Here is a 16,814-nt window from a genome sequence, read left to right as displayed (position 1 = left end):
GGTTGAGCTCGAACATATATATGAAGAGACTTCTCATTTTTATTTAAAGACTTCAAGTGAAGAAGGATTCAGCAAAATTAGAATTGCTGGAGATGTTCTAAGAGGCAGATAGAACCCAGACATCAGGATGACCTAGAGACCCTGGTAGTTACAATTATCTTTTGATTTGCGAAGGCCCATCATTATCAAGGAACTGCAGCTCTGACCCCTCCCAATGTCATTTCACGTAGGATTCAGAGCATAACCCCAGCTTAAGGCAATTGAGAGGATGAAATGGCCAGACACGTGAGACCCTTCAAAGGGTTAACTATTTTGTTTCTAAGTGGAGTCTGACATGGTGTATTACAGGGAAATGAAACTGATTGTCGGGATCAAAGCCTGATGGCTAGGCAGCTACCCATCTGGTGAGTCCTCACCTTGAGCTTTGGCGCGCTTGGTGGTTTCACATCAGCACCTGAGAAGTAAATGTAACAACCAATGAGCCAAACAGGGGAAAAAATGTAATTTAAAAAACTCCCACAAAACCCTCGAATGCTTTAAATCCTTAGCAATCTGCAGGCAACAGCGCCATCTAGTGTCTAGGATCGGGTGTGCCTCTCTCCAGACCTCAGCCAGGCCCAGGCCAATAGTTGAGCCCAGCCTGGAATTTCACAGCGTTCTCCGATTTATGTTTTCTAGCACAGCCCATCTTATCTCCTCACTGCACGCATGAAGCCATCACCTGATATTTCCTGCCGGCTGTGGCCACGTCAGCTCCATTTAGCAGCATGAAATCGGGATCGTAACAGGCAGGGACATGTGCACATCAGATCCCAAATGCCTGGCCTGGCAGCAGGATCACCTGCTGTCTGGCATTTTCCCTCTGTATTTTCCCCCCTTCTGCTGTCAGACACGTCAAGGGTCCACTCCCGCTGCTAGGCACAGCATAGGTCAAACTCTGCCAACAGAGGCCACATTCCTTGCTGGGGTGCATGGGGGCTGGTCCATTGATAGCGGCAGAGTTTCACCCCGTTGCATCAGCAGAGAATTGAGCCCCGTGTCTGGTTTTAGTGCTGTCCAAATATAGACAGAAACTCTCTGTCACAGAGTCCTGTGCAAGCTCTCTCACTTTTGTGCCTGCACCCTGTATTTAGGCTGGTGTAATAGTCTTCCACGCTTTCCTTTGCAGGTTCCCCCAAGTGCAGCTCCCAAATCCCCCAACAGTTAGTGCCCCACAGACCCTCCCCAGGGTCTCCTGGCCCTTGAGGCTTCCTTGTTGGCAGAGAGACAGCGATACTACCCTCCTGTCTCCTCCCAGGCTAGCCTCCTCACTGAGGTTTGCCCAGGGCTTTTAGAGCCCTCTCCAGCTCCAGCCCAGCTTTTGCTACTTAGCCCAACATGTTCGTCTGAGCCAGCCCTCGTTAGGGCTTGCAGCTGGGCTCCCTGCTGAGTACCTGCATCTCTACACTTGGCCTCCTGGCCAGCGAGCAGGCTGTAGCCAGCATTTTGGCAGGGCTGTAAAGGGGGTTTTACCCCTGCCCTGCCACACTCTCCTTGGAGATGAGCTCAGGTTTTGTGAGGGAAGCGGGCTGGGTGCCCACACCCTTCTCGCTGTCATGAAGGTGAGACGCAAGACACCGACGTTTGTCCCTGTCACTTCCGTGCGTGGTTGTGTGTTGCCAGCCTGCCTATTTGCAGCAGGTGAATTTCAGAGTTGGGCAGTTTTGAGTATTGGCCTAAACCAGATTCTTAACTCCAGGCCTATAACTAACGGCACTAGAAGGGCTGGCCCACTTATCCAACCGGAAAATGGAAACACCACGTGACTTCTCTGACCAGTTGCAACGGGCCGGAGCTTTGATTACCCATAGAGCGCTCTTTGCAGTCAATCCACAAAGTGGACTGAAAAATAAATTCCATTACTTCCAAATGACAAATAAACCTGTGATCTGCTCCTGAGCAGAAAAAGGCAAAGTTAATAGATGAATGATTCATTGTGAATGCTTCTCTCTGTTCTCCGCTGACTCATCCCAGAGAGAGATTATTCCCTATGCTTCCTCCCCACCCTAATGTGCACGCACCAGGCTGGGGAAATGATTGTGACTTTTACAAGCTTGTGCACCATGCCAGGATCTTGTGGAGAACACACTGTCTCTGCTGGAAGATCTGGGTTTTCTCCACAATTGGGATCTGCATGTTCTGTTACCAGTGCCCAGAGTACCAGTGAATCTGATACATGTGGGGCTGACAGGAAGTTTATACCTCTGCTGTACAGAATTCAGGGAATCTTTCTTCATCCTGCAAAATTCTCTTTCCTCGCCTTGATGCCCTCCATTCAGCAGAGAGCAGTTTAGTTATACCTCTTGTTTATTCATTAGGGAAGTCTTTCTAGTCTATTATTAACCCACTGAGGAAGTGGCTGTTTGGCACAGCCTGCTAGCTTACCTGGAAGATAAGGGAGTTTCAGGTTGTATTGCTTAACCGACAATGGTGTAAGCCTATTGCACCTCTATCCTGGCACGCAGCCCTCACCCAGCTGTTCCACCTGCAGCCTCTCCCCCTCAGCTCTGCCAATACACCTATTCTGCAGCCCACACTGCCTTGCCAACTGCTGCAGTCCTGAACCCTCCAGAGAGATGGGCAGGAGCTGGGTTGGGGGGTTGCAAAAAAAATGTTGATGACATGCCCCGAATTAAGCTCTTCCCCAATGTTTAGGGTGGAGGTGCATGGTTCTGTTTTGCAGGCATTTCCTTATTGAGCTCTCTAGACCTTTCTGCTGTTTGAATGAGAGGCACAGCTACCGATGAGAAAAGTACGCTTACCATCGCAAAACACACCGCTACAAAAGGGGGAATCATTGGTGATGCAGTAGTACCATTGCAAAGGCTCAGGGGATTAGAGTGGATCACAAATTGAATACGAGTCAGCAATGTGAAGCAGTTGCGAAAAAGGCAAATATCATTCTGGGACGTGTTCGCAGGAGTGTCGTGCGTAAAAGACGGGAGGTAATTGTCCCGCTCTACTTCTCACTGGTGAGGCCTCAGCTAAAGTACTGAGTCCAGTTCTGGGTGCCACACTTTAGGAAAGATGTGGACAAATTGGAAAGAGTCCGGAGGAGAGCAACAAAAAATGATAATAGGTTTAGAAAACCTGACCTATAAAGAAACGTTAAAAAAAGTGGGCATGTTTCGTCTTGAGAAAAGAGGACTGAGCGGGGACCTGATAACTATCTTCAAATATGTTAATGGCTGTTTTAAAGAGAACGGTGCTCAATTGTTCTCCATGTCCATTGAAGGAAGGACAAGAAGTAATGGGCTTACTCTGTGGCAAGCGAGATTTAGGTTAGATATTAGGAAACCTTTCTACTTATAAGTGTAGTTAAACTCTGGAATAGGCTTCCAAGGAAGGTTGTGGAATCCCCCACACAGGAGGTTTTTAAGAACAGGTTAGACAAACACCGGTCAGGGATGGTCTAGGTTTGCTTGGTCCTGCCTCAGCACAGGGGTCTGGACATAATGACTTCTCAAGGTGCTTTTCAACCCTACATTTCTATGATTCTTTCTCCAATCCTCATGCTTCAGGGCATAAATTGATTCCCTGGCTGGGTCAGGAAGAAATATGCCTCTATTCTAGACTTAATTCACAATTAGATGCAGTATGGGTGTTTTCCACATTCCTTTGATACTCTGGCCACTGCTGGAGACAGCATATTGGAGGGCAAGGAGTGGCTGGAAACATTAACTCTTTCATAAACATCTGCAGTATCTTTCATCCAAGAGAAGTAGGATGACAGCTGCCCTTGGGGTGGAACAAGATACACACTCTTACCAACTAACAGTGCAGTTTTGGTCAGAAACTGTTGACTAATTCACCCAATTGCAATTACAGGCTGGACGTAGGGCGAATGACCATGATTCAGCTGGTGTCCCATGTCTTGTGAAAAGTGCCCTGGGTTCTTTACTGACTATAGGTGGTCAGACCTTGGATTATCTTCTCATCTGAAAGCTGGGGATCTCTAGAAGCACAGCACCCCCCCGCGGCCTAGCACCATGCTTTCGTACTAGTGCTGCGGGAAAACTGCTCCTTCCAGAATTCTCCCTCCATTTTCTTAAGTCCATGCTTCCCCACCATTGCCCCTCAACCTGCCTGGGAAAACAAGGGTAATTTGTTTTCCATGTTCATTCTGTGCATGATCTCATCACTGGAGACCACCAACTGGAGTGGTGACTTTGGTCATGTGTTACCCAACCAATAGGAAGTGGGTGGATAGGTCACCCTACTCCTTTCACATGTGCCTCTGAATAATAAATACATGGTCACAACTTCTCCTCAACACCTCTGACCGAAGTTAAAGCAGTGCCCTGGAGGGGAGATGCTCTGCATCCTAGCCCTAATCTCAGCCACCTTGTTCCCCAAAGCCTTTAATTGGGGCTACACTCATCCAATTAAGTAGCGGCCGCCTCCTCAGTACAGCACAAAAACACCTTGATGCTGTTTCCCCGCTGTTCCACCCCACGTAATTCTTCACATCTGTGTTTCCTGACAATTTCCTCCGGCTGTTGGGCATTCACCAGGATCTGTGAATCAAGTTGCTCGCTGCCTTGTGCTCTGTCTCCTCCTCTCCCACCACCAGACTTCCAGGGGAGCAATGAATGTGAGGAAGGCAACATTCCCCGGGAAAGCCCTCAAAGGCGAGGTGCTGAAACGCCATGTGGCGATTCAGACGGATTGAGGGATGAGGCCTATTCCACAGCATCCGGTCTGACTAAATTTTCAACCAGTTGAGGAGAAATCTCAGGAGGCACTTGGTCAGGTAGGGCAGCAGGGGTGGCTTCCTCATATACTGGTACTGAACACCACTGGGAATTACAATGGTACTCCTGCTTCCCTCGCTTCTCTCACCCGCACGTCTCCTCTTGGTCCTTTCCTAATACCTGTGGGCCCATAGATGGGTAAGATCCCCCCAGCAGCTGCTAATTGGAACATGTTGGGAGAACAATGAGCTTAGGCAAATTCTGTTTGTTGGCTGTATCCTGAGCAATCGCACAAACTCCAGTTCAGTTCGGTTCTGCCTTTCTGGCTCTCCCAGACTACTTCCTCAGCCCCTGACTCCAACAGCAGTTAGAGATGGAGGGGGCAATTGTGTGGCCTTTTAAATTCTTTTCTTTCTTTCTTTTGAAAATTTTCAACCATGTCTATAGCTGGGTCATAAAATGGAGAAATAGTTTTGTGAACATTTTGTCAAAAAACCTTCCCCGTTTTTTATTTTATGTTTTTTTTTGTTTCAAAGTTAGTCATTTTGTCAACATTTGGAAGACTTCCACTGGCCCAAAAGGAGACCTAGTTAGGGATGTAGTGAGAAGAGCCATGTAAAATTTCAAATGGGTCTTTCCAATGTGAGAAGCCGACCGCTCCTAGCCGACGTGTAACCAGTGGATGCAAGGAGGCCCTGGACTACAGTTCAGGTTTTCTCCTCCATGTCCCAGGTGCATTTGTTGCCCCCTGGGCCTACTGTACTCGTTGGATATTAATGAAAACTTTATTAAACAAACACTTTCCACCCTCACGGGTAAATCCCAGACTGGATCTCTGGTGCGTCTGCCTTCCCCCGCGATGGGGATTTCGCTCTGGCCTGGACTCCAACTAGACCCTGGTGTTAACCTTTGCAGTGAACATGTGTTGATTAAAAACCTTTGCCAGGGTAATAAATTACTGGCGGCAGCTCCCTGAGCCTTTGATCCAAACTAAAAGCCGAGGGGGCGAAGTGCGAGCCTCATTTTCAGGGAGTGAGCTGGGGAACAGGAAAGGATTCCTGTGAAGAACCCCCCCCTTCCCAGGTTGGGGGAGAGACGACCTCTGAGAGACAAGGGAAGGAGGAGGAACCGCAGGTAGGCTGGAGAAGTGAGTGTGTCTGGTGCGGGGCACTAAGGGAGTTATTTACTTGCATAGTTGGGACCTGATATCCAGCCAAACTGCTAATAACAGAGCTGGGCCTGAACAGAAGAACTGGAATCAGGATTCAAACTTCCCCCAGGTCTGGGGGCTTTGGTTCAGGACCATCTCCATTGCAAATTGTGGGCCCCTCGTGTCCCCGCGAGCAGACACGGATATTTATAGGTGTCTGGCAGGGAACGGCCTCTCTACAGCGACAGCAGCGGTTAATGGGCTCGTGTGTAACACAGCCTGGGTGTATTTGCGAAGGTGTGTTTTCCAGACGCAGACAGGAAAGCCTTCGGTGTTTTGTTTTTTCAAAGCCGTTTTTCTTTACCGTGGGCCGTGTCTGAACTCACCTCGTTTCTGTGGGGGATCCCAGGGGAGGAAAGCTGGGCCGGGGTGGGGGGAGCTGAACGGAACGTGCCAAGGACGAGGGTGGGTCTGGAGGCTGTATGCGCTGTGATTCCTCGTGCTGTTTCTACTCTTGCTCTGATCCCAGCCTTGTCTGTGGCCCTTCTGTGGCCTGGGTTAAACTGAGTATTGACGAGCCCGAGGAGCAAAACCTCTCTTCCTTGAGTGCTGCTTATTTCTGCTCCCACTTCCTACTGACTTCCCGTGAGCCGGGAGTGTCCCTGGATAGGTGACAGGACGGGGCGGGAGGAATCAATAAAATCATTCCCCTCTCTGTGCCTTGGTTTTCCCATCCGTAGTGATACTGACCTACCAACCAGGCTTAGAGCATTAGCCTGGGCTCTGGGAAATCCAGATTCAAATGCCTGTTTCACCACAGGCTTCCAGCATGACCTGGAAATGAATGGGAGTTAGAAGCCTATATACCTGTTGAGGATCTGGGTTTTAGTCTCTCTCTGCCTCAGTTCCTCATCTGTACAATGGGGATAGTAGCACTTTCCTCCCTCACAGGGGTGTTGTGAGGATAACGGCGTTAAAGATCCCGAGCGCTCAGCTAAGTGCCTAAGATAGATACTTCAGTGGTGGGTTGTGAGGATTAATTCATTAGTGGGTGCAATTCACAGAGAACCAGCACAAGGCCCAAGCCCAATGTCAGCTCTATTCTGAGAGCTTCAGTGGGACTTAACTGGTGCTTTGGGGTGAATTTCACCCCAATATGTGAAAAGGGGCTTTGAAATCCTTGGCTAGAAGGTGCTATGAAATGCAAACTATTATTACATTCATAGTTATAACAATAAATAAGCTCTGAATCCCCTTAACGGTGAACCAGAAATCATTACTTGCTATTGCATATAAGAATAATAATATTGTTTGACATGTTCAAGGTATTTCATCTCAGGCCCCTCGAAAAGCATTTAATGAATTAAGCCTCACAATGTTACTGAGAGAGATGGCGTTATTTCCACTTTACAAGGCCCTGCCCCGTCACTTTACAAAGCTACCCGGTGAATCAGTGGCCGGGCCATCTCATGCTCCAACGTTAGGCAAGGCTCCTTCAGCTTACAAATTAGGGGCAGCACTTGGAGGCAGGGCTGTCGTTTTGTTCTGTGTCTGTACAGCCCCGAGCGTAATAGGGTCCATGTCTAGAGCTCCGAGGTACTATGGTCATACAAATAATAGATAATAATGCCTTTTTTAGTTGTAAGGTGCAGAATTTACAGCTCTCCCATAAGATCGCGGCATATTTGTGATACATTCTTCTGAAACGCTTAACAACAAAAAATAAGGTTTTGCATAATAATCAACTTGGACCAAAGTTAATCAAAAATATAACATACTGAAAAGCAATATAAGTTTTCTGACTCAATTGCTACTAAAATGTTCTGTCATAGGAGTTAAAACATTCTTACTATGGGATCTCATATGCCCTAAACAGTATTTCTTGTTCTACTGAGCAATCATCTGCTTTCTAACCCGTGTAGACCTAATGGGGAGAAAAGTTTCTAAAAGAAAGCTAGACACAGATGTTTAATAAAATCTGGCCATATTCGGTGTAGTGCTAGCCATCACAGCTATCGGTGTGGTTCAAATATGCATGCTTTCTTGTGTGTGTGGCTCCATTGGAGAAGTGTGCTCTTTGAAGACTTTTCACTAAGCAAGACTTTATGATAGAGGATGAAAATTATGCTTTGCTCCCTGAGGTCTCAGTTAGTGGGGTTTCTTCAACCCATTTTAGTAACCCAACTTGGCAGGGACTTGGAAAATTTCCCCAGAGAAACAAAAAACTTCTAGGTTTGGATTCAGTTCCATCACCCAGTTGCGTTAGTCAGCATGGACCAATGCTCATCCCCCCGGGATTCAAAACAAAGAAAAAACAGCTCCCAATTTATGTCCAGTGAAAAATAACATGCACGTGATGTAAGGTGTTACTGGGATTGGCTGCTCATTTTCGTAGTCATCTTAGCTGGATTTTAGGAAGTTGATGCTGTCGAAGCCATATTTACCTGATGATGAATGAAGAACCATAACAGAAAATAAATAAATATCAGCAACACCTATTTTTTTGCCAATCACGGTCGTCCAAGGTCACACATTTCTGTGTTAATAGAACCACTGCCAGAGTTTAGCATTTTAAAATCATCCCAGAGTAAAGAGGAACATCTTCAGGTGCTGTTATCAAAAAGAGATTAGACACTTATATGGCTAGCAAGACTATCCAAAGTTATCACCCAGTTGGTAAATTTTCAAAGAAGCTCCTGTGTGCTTTCTCCCAATCTGCTCTTCATGCCTGGGAAGAACTCTCCATAAACATGCAAATCCTTCTTTAAAACTCTCCTATGCCGGGATGTCTACAAAACAGTTGACAACAGTCAGACAGCTAGTGACTACTGCTGTCATGATGACCAGTATTGTCTCATTGGTTCCTTATGCTCTCCCATCTGTCTGTCTGTCTCCATCCTTTATCTCTTGTCTTGTACTTAGAATTTAAGCTCTTTGGAGCACGGACCAAATTTTTGTTCTCTGTTTGTACAGCGTCTAGTGCAATCGGGTCCTGGTGCATGACTACAGCACCTAGGTGCTACAACAATACAAATAATAAATAATAATTAATTTAATTATAATTATTTGTGTTTTAAAACACATGAATTTTGGAAGGAATATCGTAAGTAGAGTTGGTCACCAAAAAATGATGGAAAGTGGCTTTTTGACAAAACTGGCAAAAAAAAATCCGTTTTCATCCATTTTCCAGATGTTCACTGAAGAACTGGAATGTTTTCAGTTGCCGGAAACTGAAAAAAAAAATTAGTTTTCAGGATTTTGATTTTTTAAGAAAACCCTGAAAAATGTTAACAAAAGTGTTCTTTGTTTTCATCACAATTTTTCATTGGGGGAGGGTGCAAGAATAACCCCTCATGCTTCAAGTCTTAAGCCTCTAACTACTGTGAGGTCAGGAGGAAACTTTCCCTGGCCAGATTATGCCTGAACTGCCTAATCAGTTCTCCTGAAGCAACCGGTACTGACTAATGTTGGAGATGGGATCCTGAAGTACCGGTTTGATATAGTGTGGCAATTTCTATGTTCGTACGAGTCCTTTTTCACTCTCTATATCCAGTGGGAAAGCTATAGGGTGTTTTTAAAAAATAATGGAAGTTTCCAGCATCGTAGCAACACATTTCTCCCTGGCACCCTTAAAGCTCCAACCCTATCAAAGATCAAAACTACAAATTGTCTACAAGCAAAATTTACAATAAACTTCCAGAAGTGACCTCTCTTGCCAAGATTCAGAGTGCAGCAAGTGGCACAGACTTTGGTTTCAAGCTGTTGCTAATTAGTTAAAGCCTTTTAAAAGAGTCAGGAAGTTCCCCGTTCGAAGCCACAAGCTTTATTTGTACTCCATACCAGCCATTCTTCGGTTTTGGAGCTGGCCTTTTAAAGATTGTTTTTATCCTGAGGAGGATGCGGAAAGGGGATGTGTAAGGCGAGGTGATAGAAATAACATACACTACAAAGAAAAGCAGAAGGAAAGTTTGTGTTACGTTAAGCAGGTTACTCAGTAGAGATGGGGCGCAGTTAAACTTACGGCATCTCCTTCTGAAAAAAGATAGATTGATGCTGTCATTTTATTGGTTATGAAATAACCCCCCACCTCCATAAATTAGAAACGTGGTTTGACGTCTGGGAGTGGAAGTGTTTGGCTCGTATATAATGTGAGTTGCCTATGGAACATGATACATTACAGCACATGGAAATTACCTGCACAAAGATGTTCTATGAAGTTATATTATGGTGCACTTTCTCCTAAATGGCGCTGTAAGCCGATCCTTCCAGTGAAGTTGTTGCACCTTGCCTCCTACCATTATTGAACCATATCCTACAGCATGCACCCGCCTATACATGCTGTTCTGTGCTCTTTACATGTGCCCTTAAATATGTAGGGTAACATTCACAGCACAAAGCCTATGCACCCACTTGAATCAACTTCAGCCCAGTGGAACTCTGCTCAACTCCCCTAATGGGCATAAGAGTAACTTAAATACTGGCAAAGGCTTGGTACTAACCTTTGGAATAAGGGGTAAATTTCACCCAAAGAGAGAATGGAAGCCTGGATCTTTCAGGAGGAAGGAATGGGCTACAAAGCCTTCCAACCTGTGCATCGTGGGTTTGAATTCAGCTTACATCCATATGAGTGTCTAAAGGTCGTAGCATTTGGTGGCCTTTGGGAAAGGAGTTTGTGGTCTCTGTTCGGTCCTAATGCTCGGCCTTCGATGCTGAGAGTAGGCGTTCAAGGAGACCTGGGCTTTGTTCCCAGCTCTGCCCGGCTACTTGTGTGATTCTGGACCAGAGATATTGCCTCTCTGGGCCTCAGTTTCCCCATCTGCAGAAGGGGCGGAATGATATGCAGGCATGTGCTGAGGTTCTAGCCCTTTGAGGGTCTGTAAGGAGCTTTGAGGTCCTCTGATGGACAGCTTTAGAGAAATGCAAAGTAGTAGTATCCCGCCAGCACAAATGAGCGGCCTTCCTAGCAGGCGGATCAGAGAGGTGATGGATGGAATAGGCTGTAGAAACTGAATGTCCCTTCCCCTCCATTTCAGGGCATAGTGAGGGATAAGAGCCTTTGACCCTGTGAGATCTGAAAGGAGCCCGACTCTAGCTAGAAGGCAGTGCATGGCTGCAGTTGCATCGAAGAGGTTAGTTATGAGCAGTTTTTATAAAGGACTGATTTTTCCAGACGGGGAGTAGAGTGGCATTTTCAATGGAGTCTCATGCAACATGGGATGCATGCTTAGATCAGAGGTGGCCTGTAGTCGCCGTGGCTTTCCCACCTGTCCTGTACCACTTGTGGCACTCAAGGTGTTATGTCAGCTCCAGTCTATTGGATTTTTCTATTGCAGAATAACTTGAAACATGCCACTAGTGTAGCTAGAGCAGCCAGAGAGGGACCCCCCATTCTAAAAGCATCTTCTTGGATTGACCAGCAAAAACAGTCGGGGCCGGGAGTGGGGAGAGATTATTTTCTCAGAGGGGAAGCGCTGTCATTTTCGTACTTTAAACCACAAAAAAAAGAGAGGAAAAGAGGCAATACAAAAAGCACTTTCTGATGGGTGTTTGTTAGAATCCCCTCTGTAACTTGCTGTCCTGCTGTTGTTATGGCTACAAGATTCCAGGGATGGACATCAGTTTGCGGAGATTAAGTAATAGCTGGGTAGAACTGTTGTTTCCCCCCACACACACACCCCAGATTTCTGCTCATTAGCCAAGAAGACCATGGAAGTTAAATACGAAGAAGTTGTGAAATAGAACGCAGGCTCGGCATTCTGTCCTATGTTTAATTTTTGGATCTTTTTCTTTCTTTGAATATATAAAGGAAAGCAGGAAGGGTGCTGATTACAAAGGGATGTGAGTTTAGGGAAGCAGCTAAATCAGGGAAAGCATTGGTTTAAAGGACTGATTCCGATTTCACTCACACCAATGTAAATGAGGAGAAATTCCACTGCAGTCAGTGGCATTACATCAATATGAGAGGAGAATCAGGCCCATGTGCCACGCGTCTTCATTCCTCCACTAGCAAAGGATATTGAAACTACAGCTAATATCTGAAATGATGAGAGAGGAAGATGAGGCAGCTACTGATCTGTCCTGAAAATCCAGGGGCAAAACCTGTCTCAGTTCTTACTCAGAACTTGCAGAAATTAGTGGGAATTTTCCTGGATTAAGGATGGAGTGAGGACCTCAGGGGTTATGTCATTGTTGATCCTATCACACTTTATTTATGAGGTTTTTATTAGTAACTGATTTACTGAACCAAAAGGGCCATTAAACTGCAAAGTCTAGACTAATATTAAGATCAGAGGCTGACTTAAAGGGATGTTGTCAATGTACTTTTCCTAGAATTGTATCCAAAAGGAGTGATATAAAGAAAAAGAATGGGGGCAAGGGAGGGGAAACCCTGATAAACACCATCTCAAGGGAAAACGTAGGAAGCAGAAGTGTTTGTACATTGCACTACCATAAGAACATACCTGAGGCTCTTTCATCAGTGATACTGGGATACTTAGCTCCTTAATATTAGGAACCTTCTAGAGTGTCAGTTTCAGAGCTGATGAGCTCTAATATGTGCCACAGGGGCTTGTTGCAGGCTCCAGGGCTTCTTCACTCATTTGCAGTATTAATACATTTGTAACTATCCAAGATCAAAGAAACAGGCTGTAAATACTGAGGCTTCAAGGGGTCAGATTTCTGCCAGCAGTCAGGTGGGAATGATTTTTGAATGCTATTTAAAGCATTGCATAACTCATCCGTGCATTGTAGAAGGGTTTAGTTTTCTTCTGAAGCATGAAGTATTGGCCACTTGATCCGATCCATGTTCTGATTCGGTATGGCAAACCGTGTATTCTTATTGGCAGAGTAGCTCAGAGAAGGCCACCCTGGTTTAGATCCAGATGGGCAAGTCTCTTTGCAGTCGCCCCTGCCAAGGCAGTTTCCATTTAGCTTAGGGTGCCCATCACCATTGTCCCTAGGTGCCAGTATTACCGCATGTCCAGAGACTATTTCATACGTAGGTTTGTAGTGTAAACACCAATTCTTCCATTGTTGCACCATTAAAGCAGCTGAACACTTGTACAATAAACCAGCAACTAGAATTCCTTTGGGCAAGCTGGTTAGCAAAAAGTCTCTGCCCATGTGTAGCAGCTGATAGTCTAAACTCAATAACTCCATGTTGTTCTTCCCTGTCTCTCCCCACGGCCCCCACCCCGAATAAATATTAGCCAGAAGCACCAAATCCACGTTATAAACCAATGGTTGTTGGAAAAAAAATGACCTGCTACACTGGAGTGAAAGGGAGTTTGGTCATTGATTTCAGTTACTTCAATTTGTTTATTACTTAGATGTGTGAGAGATTGAGTCCTTGCCTTGAAGAGCTGACATAGTTAAGGCCAGAATGCCATGCTAAATGCATGGAGGGATGGTAAAAGGGAGAACAAGGGTAAAGACAACATGATCAGAGACATTCCTGACCGATAGAAGTGGGAAGGTCCCATGACCAAAGGTCATTACCATCTGACAGCTGTTCGGTGGCCTACGTGGAATGTCTGGTGGTATGTCTCAATCAAGTTCCTCCAGGTTCATTGTTCATCTCATAAGCACCACCACAGATTTCTAACCTTCCTCCCCTTTGCTGGCAATCTTGGTGGATGAGATGAGCCCTGGAGGCTGACCTCTCTTCCACACTGAAATCCCACACAGTCTAAGTGGCCAAACTGATATTACTTTGAAATAACTTTCTTGCCCACCTAGCCCTCCCCTACCCACTGAGCGCTTTTGTGCAAAGAATCAGCCTGGAGCAGAATGTCCAGCCGAGTCCTAGAAGAGCTTCACAAATAAGTGCTCGATACCGAACACATTACCAGAGACCCTTGGCTGTAGCAGCTTGGATATAATATACCTTCCTGCCTTTAAACTGCATCTCAAAAGCACTCACATCTGGGCTGTGGGCCTTGGAGAATTCTACTGCATCCATTACAGTAGAGTGTCTCCCTGGTTTACATTAGTGAATAAAGAGGGTAGCGGGAAGCTTAAATCTTTTCTGAAACTTCCCCTTCCACAATCGTGTCTCGGACAGCACTATACTTGCATCGTCACAGACATTCAGAGTCTCCTCTAGACAACCATTTTCTTTCCTTAGTCTGTCCTTCACCCTCACCGGCTTCTCCTCTTTTCCCTTACCGTTGCATCCATTTACCAACCTTTTTATGGTGCCCCATCATGCCAAATTTTCCCTGAAAAATCTTCTTTGGGGCTGCTTTGGAAAACTGCATAAGCCCCGGGATGTAGCTGGCTGCCTCTCTCAACCGAGTGCCTAAAGCTTAACAGGGCAAAGAATAAAGAGCTGCGAAATGCAGAGATATAACAGATGTTGACGTGTAGTGAAAATACTAGACGCAGGAGCCTGAAATAATAAATCTGAAAAATTAACACGTAGGAAAATGAAAAAAGGAGCAATATGTTTTGGTAATCATTTTGAACTGTTGAACCCGCCTGCTACAGTTCAAAAATCTCTGGTATTAGGCAGATGTCATTCAACCGATGATTAACACATTACTGAATTTCTCCAGTTGTTTAATAAAAGTTTTACATAACATGCAGGTAATTGCTTCCAAATGTGAAGGTAACAATGTGGGTTTCTTTGGATGGCATTATTTCCTAGCATCAGGTGAAAACCCCTCTCGCGGCCTTTGTATCAGACAGAGCCCCACTATGAAGATTCCTAAGATGGCCAGCTGTGTTCCCAGCCACTTCTTTTTGAAGAGACAAAGAAAAAGGCTGGGAACAGGATGGGGGTTAGTGTTGCCTTTCCTTTAAATCTCTGTGAATCCAGTAAACAGGCCTCTTATTCCAAAACTGTGGCACTGTCATATAGTGAAAAATTACTCCCGGCCTGCTGGAAAATCAAGCTGAAAGCCAATGTGGGTAAAGGGAAAGGATGGGGGTACATGTATTCATGACTTTGCCACTGGTGGGGATGGCCCTTCATGATAGCCAAAAATGTCATATTCGTCCAACTCCTCTGTTAGGTGTGTTCCATCAGAACCATGTCACCTCAGCAGAGTGAGGCTGTTGTGCTGAACCCTACACGGGGTCAAAATCTTAAATGGTCCAAAACGAGAACAGCAGGAAGAACATATTAACTTGTTGACGTTGCTGGGCCGCCCCCTCAGCTAGTGCATCTGGTGTAGCTCCAGCGACTTGAATGTAGCCATGGTGATTTACACCCGCTGAGTATTTGGCTTGTTATGTAAAAGAACTGGTGCAAGAAAACACACGCCTCACTATTAAACACTACCATGATGGGTGCTGTGCCAAGAGAGAACAGAGTCAGACCAGGGGTGAACTGTTTGTTCAGACTCTAGGAATTGCTGGCTACCGAGTTTCAAGTCATCTAGTGAAGTTACAAAATCATAGCAACAGAGCCAGGATATAATGACATTATTATGGGACAGACCCTATGGAGCTACGGATCTGGCCAAAAGCATCCATAGATGGCTATTGGAAATTTGTTTGACGGGGCAGTCTTGATAGGACTAGCCTGCTTCCATTTTGGAAAAAAAAAATTCTGAGAAAATACTTGGCAATTTTCTCAGCGTGGTAGGGAATATCAAGTGTCACCCTTGCTGTATTGACCAGCAGTGGCATCTCCATTATGGCCACCATCGCTCTTTCTATAATATTATTGAGGCCTGTGAAGGTAATGAGAGATGGTCCAGTGGTTAGGCCATTAGCCTGAGACTTGGGATACCTGGCTTCAATTCATTGCTCTACTACAAGCTCCTACTGGGCAAGTCACCGCATCCTTCAGGGCCTCAGTGTCCCATCTACCTGATGGACGTGATAGCCCTGCCCAACACTTGCAGGAGTGTTTTGAGGGTAAACTGTTTAAAGATTGTGAGGTGCTCGGATACTGTGGTAACGGGAGCCCTGTAGTACCATTGCTAGACAGATTCCCCGCAGCAATGCAATCAGTGCAAAACATGCTTCTTCTTATTAACAGGTGAAATTCACCCAGTGCAGAAGCCTGTGCGCCTTCCCTGTTTTGAGGCTTGGTGCCTCTGAGGGCTAACCGTCACCCAGTTAGAATTGCTTTAATTTTTTTACCATGTACCCTTCATCCTTGTTCGCCTGAAAAGCCCTGACAGTCCCGTCCTTGCCAGATAGACGTGGGTTAGGGTGGGGTGCTGGAGCTAACGTGGTGGCTTGCCAGACTGTGGTTGATTTTGTAGCTTTTACTGCACCTGGGAGGTTTGGGCCTATTCCCAGCACCATTGGCTGCATTGGCTCCTAGAGACAGAGTGATTTACAGGCATGTTATTAAAGCCATATTTTCAGCCTCACAACACGATGTAAGTGGCGGGGGGTAGTGGAGGCAAGAGGAGGAGGAGGGGGAAGAGTTTATTTCTCAGCCCACCTGGCTGCTTAATGGAGATAAACATTAGCGAAGCTTGTAGAAGTGGCCTGACCAAAGTACTAGAGTATAGACTGCTGGGGACAGTCCTGCAGTGGCTAGGGTGGGATGGGTCAGCTGGGATCTAATAGACAGCATCCATCTCCTTTTTCTGTGACTCCTACAGTTAGGAGTCCCACCTTCCAGCCGCGTCAGGCACTAGGTTTCTGTATGTGGATGAGCTGATTAAAGAAAGAGAGAGATCACAATGGAAGTTAGGAGAATGGAAGTGGTGGTTAATTATAATTGAATGAATGTAAGTATATGTTCAATGAGCTAATGCATTAAAATTCTGTTCATTGGCCGTTCCTCATCCCTTATCGCTGCGGTATCTAGGCACAAGAGACATGGGAGCGTGATCCATCAAGGTCACAGGGCAGCAGCCAGCCCACGCCAGCAGAACGCAGACAATGGAGGGTCTGATCCAGAGTGCCTGGGCGTCTTTCCATTGACTGCTGCATGTAGGGCTGATCTACAGCCCTTGAATGCTCAG

Source organism: Trachemys scripta, chromosome 10, assembly GCF_013100865.1.
Source record: "Trachemys scripta elegans isolate TJP31775 chromosome 10, CAS_Tse_1.0, whole genome shotgun sequence".
In the NCBI taxonomy this organism is placed as follows: domain Eukaryota; kingdom Metazoa; phylum Chordata; order Testudines; family Emydidae; genus Trachemys; species Trachemys scripta.
Note: the sequence above shows the minus strand (reverse complement) of the source record.